General features: G+C 38.8%; 1 pseudogene; it reads left to right on the top strand.

Annotated features, from left to right (window-relative positions):
* The first annotated feature begins 309 nt into the window (after positions 1–309).
* On the top strand, positions 310–939 carry LOC130875140 (60S ribosomal protein L10a-like; annotated as a pseudogene).
* The last annotated feature ends 5,741 nt before the right edge of the window (positions 940–6,680 follow it).

A 6,680-nucleotide genomic window follows, 5' to 3' on the forward strand; every position in this document is an offset into this window, starting at 1 on the left:
CAAAGTATATTGTGCCTCACAGAATACTCCAGTCAGGACTTGAACATAATACTAAATTTTCTTCAGGTCCCTTTAAGATTATAAAACACACCTAATCAGCAAGAAGTAGTCATGGTAACTATGCCCATATCACCCCATCTTTAAAAAATATCTTTAGGAATGTTTGCCTTGCTTAGTGTGTTGGTTACATGTTGTTACAGATAATGGTCAGAAAATAAGCTAAACAAAGGCAATTAGGTTTGTAATTTTTTTGCAAAGACAAAAGGGGAAATGCTCCTCTTCCCTCCGGTTCCTGCTGCCTCTGCAGCCATGAGCAGTAAAGTCTCTCGCAACACCCTGTACGAGGCAGAGCGGGAGGTCCTGCAGGGGAACCAGCGCAAGCGCCACAAGTTTCTGGAAATGGTGGAGCTGCAGATCAGCCTGAAGAACTACGTCCCCCAGAAGGACAAACGTTTCTCGGGCACCATCAGGCTCAAGTCCACCCCTCAACCCAAGTTCTCGGTGTGCGTCCTGGGGGACCAGCAGCACTGAGATGAGGCCAAGTCCGTGGATATCCCCCACATGGACATCAAGGCACTGAAGAAGCTCAATAAGAACAAGAAGTTGGTCAAAAAGCTGGCCAAGAAGTATGACGCCTTTCTGGCCTCTGAGTCTCTGATCTAGCAGATCCCGCGTATCCTGGGCCTAGGCCTGAACAAGGCTGGCAGATTCCCTTCCCTGCTGACACACAATGAAAACATGGTGGCCAAAGTGGACGAGGTGAAGTCCACAATCAAGTTCCAGATGAAGAAGGTGCTGTGTCTGGCTGTCGCTGTCGGCCACGTCTACAACATCCACTTGGCTGTGAATTTCTTGGTGTCCTTGCTCAAGAAGAACTGGAAAAATGTCCGGGCTTTGTATATCAAGAGCACCATGGGCAAGTCCCAGCGTCTTTACTAGGATGCCCCAATAAACCTTCGTGCTACCAAAAAAAAAAAAAAAAGGGGGGGGGGCGGGGGAATGCTGTGGAATAATTACTCATGAACTGTAAAGATTTTTCTTTATGTTGGCTTCATAAAATGCTTATTGGCTAGTAGCCAAACAGTAAGTATAGGTGGGGCAAACAGGCTAGGAGAATTCTGGGAAGAGGAAAGTCAGAGACACAGCTGTCATCCAGAAGCAGATGTAGCAAGATGACAATGCCTTACTGAGAAAAGATACCAAATTATATGGATAAATGTAGGCAAGGATTATGGATTAATTTAAGATGTAAGAGGTAGTTTTTAATAAGCCTGAACAATAATCCAACATTTTATTATTAGCATAACCCTCTGTGTATATCTTTGGAACTGAATGGCTGCTGAAACAAACAGAGCAGAAACTTCTATCTACAAAATAATGCTCTTGAACACTATAAATATTTGTCAATCAAATTGGTTTGATAAAACTCTGATTGATCAGCAGCCAGGTAGGATGAATAGGGAGGAGGACGAGGCAAGGAGTTTTATAGGAAGAGAAAAGGAAGACAGTCAGTCACCAGCAAGATCTTTTCTCTTCTGTATTCTTTTTTATTTCTTATATTTCAATAATCATGTATTGAGGGTCTTCGTTACCTGTTGTTTTTATCTTGTCTTTATTTTGATTTTTTGAGACAGGGTTTCTCTGTTTTTCTTTCTTGCTCACCCTGGAACTAGTTCTTGTAGACAAGGCTAGCCTCAAACTCACAGAGGTCCATCTGCCTTGGCTTTCTTTAAAGGATTTGTTAATTTCCTCCCATTTCTTTGGTTCTTTTCCTACATTTCTTTTTTTGTTTGTTAATTTTCTTTGATTTTTCTGTTTTTTGCATTCTATTTTTCTTAAGAATATAATGCAATCAGTTGGCATTTTACATAGATTTCCCTGTTGCCACTCCCTCATTTCTTACAGCCCCCCCATCCAAACTTTAGAAAGGTTAAGGTTTTCCATGGGGATTCAACAAAGTCTGACACTTCAATTTGAGGCAAGACTAGGGGGATCCCCTCTAGTCTGAGCAATGTATTTCTCTAAAAACTATGTGCTCCAAGACACCAGTTCAAGCACTAGGGATACATCTTTGTCACACTGCCATTGAATGTCGGGGACAGTTGCTTTTTCTTGTAGACCAGGCTGGCCTCAAGCTCACAGAGCTCCATTTGTTTTGGCTTTCTTTAAAAGACTTGTTCCAAATCCTCATAAATGCCCCCCTCCATTTACTGGGCCTCATTTGGTCCTATACAGGTTCTTTGGTGGTGACACATTGCGCTGGGTATTGCTGTTTATCTTCTTATACTTATGTTAAGGATTTTGGATTAGGATTTATGCTGTGAAAGGTCCTTCTGTTTATGTGTTGCTTTTATTGGTTAACAAATAATGGAACTGTTTGGGCCTATAACAGTGCTATAGGGGAACAGAGCTAGGTGTGGAAATCTAAATGGAATGCTGGGAGAAATAGCAGAGTCAGAGAAGCCATGGAGCTGCTGGAGATAGATGCTAGGAACTTTAGCCGATAAGCCACAGCCCCATGGCAATATACAGATTAATAGAAATGGGTTAAAATAATATGTAAGAGTTAGCCAATAAAAAGCTAGAGCTAATGGGCCAAGCACTAATTTAATTAATACAGTTTCTGCATGATTATTTCAAGGCTAAGCTAGCTGGGTAGCCAGGAACCAACAAGAAGTCTCCTTCCTACAAATTGATGTCAATGTGGATGACTAAAATCTACTTAAAAACCTGACAGAACATGAAAAGCAATTATAGACACAAAAATACAGAATTTAACACAGCTTCTTGTTATTTTCTGGTGGTGTGCCACAGCTCCATTAATAAACATCTTACTGGTTCAGCAGTAGCAGCCACATGGTTTCAAATGGGAGCTTGCTGGCCATGGGCCGTGCTGCTGTCATGAACACTGACTCTTTCAGGAGACTGATGATTTGGATGGGGTTTTTGAGCAGCATGCTGTGGCTTGCTTGATGGTAATGTGGGACAGCTTTGTGCCTGTATGTGGGGAAGTGTGCGTGGCTCTCATATTGGATTGGGCTGAACAAGCAGAAAGTACAATATATACCCTAGTAATGGTGCAGTGCTTAGCATTTTATTTATTTATTTATTTATTTTATTTTTTTTTTTAGTTTTTCGAGGCAGGGTTTCTCTGTAGCTTTGGAGCCTGTCCTGGCACTAGCTCTTGTAGACTTGAACTCTCAGAGATCCGCCTGCCTCTGCCTCTGCTGGGATTAAAGGCGTGCTCCACCATTTTAAAAAGTGCTCCTGGACAGTAAAGAATTACAGATATGCAATAAAGGACAAATCCAGACTGATTAAAAAAACTGTAAACAAGTCACAGTGTTAGAAAAATGCATGTAGGCTTCACAGAGAAAAAAAAAGAGTATAGAGCATCATAAAATAAAGATAATGCTTTAAAAACAGTCTTTAAAGAGACAGAGTACAGATAGGCATAGATTAAAAGGGGTAAAGAAAAATAAGCCACAGAAAAATGGAAAATTCACAGAAATTCTGGATTATGTATGTTATTGTATTATCTTTGAATTTTTTTGACTGTGAATAAGCTAAGTAGAGAGAGACATTTCATAGTAGGGGCTACTAAGTTAAATCAGCATGTATATTATAAAGGTATCATGAATTCCAAATTAGGGTCTAAGGATATGTTGCTTTGGAGAAGAGGTTCTTCTTTTATTTCCACAGAAGATGAGAACCTATGGGTTTCTTCCAGACCAATATGATTTGATGAAACAAGACCCTCTGAAAGGTTGCTGTGAACACCCCCACAAAGAAAATGCTTCACTCAATAAACAGAAGGAAGCAGTTTGGAGAATATACTCCCATATTCCCAAATAATGTTTACAAATGTTTCTTTACATTTAAAGGGGCATATGATATAGATATACTATAGAGTTGGAGAATTTGCATTATCATGGATCTTGGTTTATTGACACAAGTTTTAGGAAAATTTTGTCATATGTATATGTATTTCTGATCTATATAAGGTAGCCGGGGGCACGCCTTTAATCCCAGCACTCGGGAGGCAGAGGCAGGCGGAACTCTGTGAGTTCGAGACTAGCCTGGTCTACAGAGCTAGTTCCAGGACAGGAACCAAAAGCTACAGAGAAACCCTGTCTCGAAAAACAAAACAAAACAAAAAAAAATGTAATGCATAATTAAGAAATACAAGGTAATAGATACTCATCTATAATAGTCAAGCTTGTAGCTAGGTTAATTAGATTTTCTAGATGTACAAAGATGCATTTCAGTTAGATAGATATACTTTTCATCTTTCAGAGACCTTCAGAATATGACATTTAAAATGTTTTAAGAACTTTGGATTTTCATGATAGTGAGACACGTCTGCTCCTGGCTGCACCAGTTACTGCAATAGGAAGATGAACATCGAAGTGGCTCTTTTGAAGTTTGCTGGCCATTTGGGCAAGAAACTACTATTGCAGGGACTGATGAACCGGATACACAGTACCCACAGAAAAATGACTGCTCAACTTGCCTAAAGGTGAGACAATCCCTGAGGGTTCCTTCTTTATGAAACTGTCTGCAGGAAAAGAAGAAAGTGACTGACAACCTGCCAATATAGGTGGAGCTGTCTTTGAAACTTCCTGCTTTATGGAAAAGTCTGTTAGATACTATGGACCTGTTGGCTGAATATGGAAACCCCAATGGTACAGAAGAACTTTGGGTGACTTTCCAGGCAGTGAGATGTCTCTGTCAATTCTAGAGTTTTGGAAGTAGTTTACAATGCACTTTATTTATTTTTTGTTTATTTAGGTAATTTTTATATTTAATTTATATTTATTTGTTTATTTAGCTAATATTATATCCTTCTAAAGTCTTTGATGGAGTTAAAGAATAGTTATTATTACAATTTCCTTAGTTAAAATAAAAGATAATGTAGATATAAATATTGTAACTTTTTTATTGCTTGATAAATGTTTTGTTATATGTAATTTTATAATGTTAAAGTAAAAGCCTTCCTTATTGTTTAAACATGAAAGAGGAAATGATGTGGGAGGTCCTGTTGTTTTATTGGTTAATGAGTAATGAAACTACTTTTAGGCCTATAGCAGTGCTATAGGAGAACAGAGCTAGGTGGGGATAAATAAATTGATTGCTGGGAGGAAGAAGGCAAAGTAAGAGGAGCCATGTAGCTGCCAGAGATAGATTCTAGACTCTTTATCCAGTAAGCCACAGCCACATGTCAATACACAGATTAATAGAAATGGGATAAATTAATATATAAGAGTTAGCCAACAAGAAGATAGAGCTAATGGACCAACCAGTGATTTAATTAATACAGTTTCTGTCTGATTATTTCAATACTAAACTAGCCAGACAGCTGTAAACCAACAAGCAGCCTCTTTTGTACATAGCTACTGAAAGTCTAGGTGTAAATTTCTAGATTTGTCTTTTTTGATGGGTATTTTATTCCTTAGTTTCTTATTTCTCTCTGTCTTCTGAATTATTTAACCTATGGTTGAGTAGAGGTTCTCTGTCTATGTTGACAGTTGAATTTCTGATGACTCTGATTATTGAGGGAATAACTACTCAAATTTGTGGCAGAAGTTTTTTCTATGTCTGTGCATTGCCTGTCATAGGGTCAGGCGTCTGCTGTGGAACAATGATCTTGTACCCTGTAAAGATTTATCAGTTGTATTTTTAAAAAGTACTTATTGGCCAGTAGCCAGGCAGGAAGTATAGGTAGGGCAATGAGAACATGGGAATTCTAAGATGAGGAAAGGTCAGTCTACAGTCATCACCCAGACACAGAGGAAGCAAAAGGAGAGTGCCTCACTGAAAAAGGTACTAAGCCATGTGGCTAACTAACATAGACAAAAACAATGGGATAATTTAAGGTGTAAGAATTAGTTAATAAGAAGCCTGAACTAACAGGCCAATCAGTTTATAATTAATGTTGACCTCTGTGTGCTTCTTTGGGAAGGAATAACTGGGATTGGGTGGGGCAGAAACCTCTGTCAACAGGTGTTCTCTGGAGTTCAGACTCTGCTCTGTATTCTGGTAAAATAGGTAAATTCGGCATAGCTTTCAGTCACTTTGCCTGGTCTCTGGGATCAGGATTATTGCCTGGAATTTGATGGGGCAGAAATCTGCAATAAGAGGTGTGGCCTGATGAAAAGGTGATGAGCAGTGAACAGAGGGTACCTACAAATGATTATTAATTTCTTTTTCTGTGTTGTTCCTGTTAGAGTTTATGTGCTTGTGCTGCTGTGTATTTTTCCTTCATTGTGTTGTGCTTGTGAGAGATTATCTATTGTCTATGTTTTTCAGGGTGTTATTTAATATGCTGGGTTGGAGTTTTCCTTTTAGAACCTTCTTTAAGGTGTGTTTTTTTGAGATACTGTTTGAATTTGATATTGTCTTGTTTCCTCCTTCTATGATGACTGAAAATTTTCCTGGGTAAATTTGGCTGATATCTTTGAATCTTCTGGAATTTAGAGTCAAATTAAAAAGTCTGTTTTTTTGTTTTGCATGATCATTTTTATTCATAGCTTGGACAGAGGGTAGCTTACATGTTTTTCAGATAGCTCACCTATCTCATTGAGGAATAGGCAAGTTCTGCTGGAGGTATGCTCTGAGATATGATAACAAGAAAGGAGGCACGGTTATGGTTAATTTAGTCAGGAGAAAGATAGTTAGAG

This window comes from Chionomys nivalis, chromosome 5 (assembly GCF_950005125.1).
Source record: "Chionomys nivalis chromosome 5, mChiNiv1.1, whole genome shotgun sequence".
NCBI classification, from domain to species: domain Eukaryota; kingdom Metazoa; phylum Chordata; class Mammalia; order Rodentia; family Cricetidae; genus Chionomys; species Chionomys nivalis.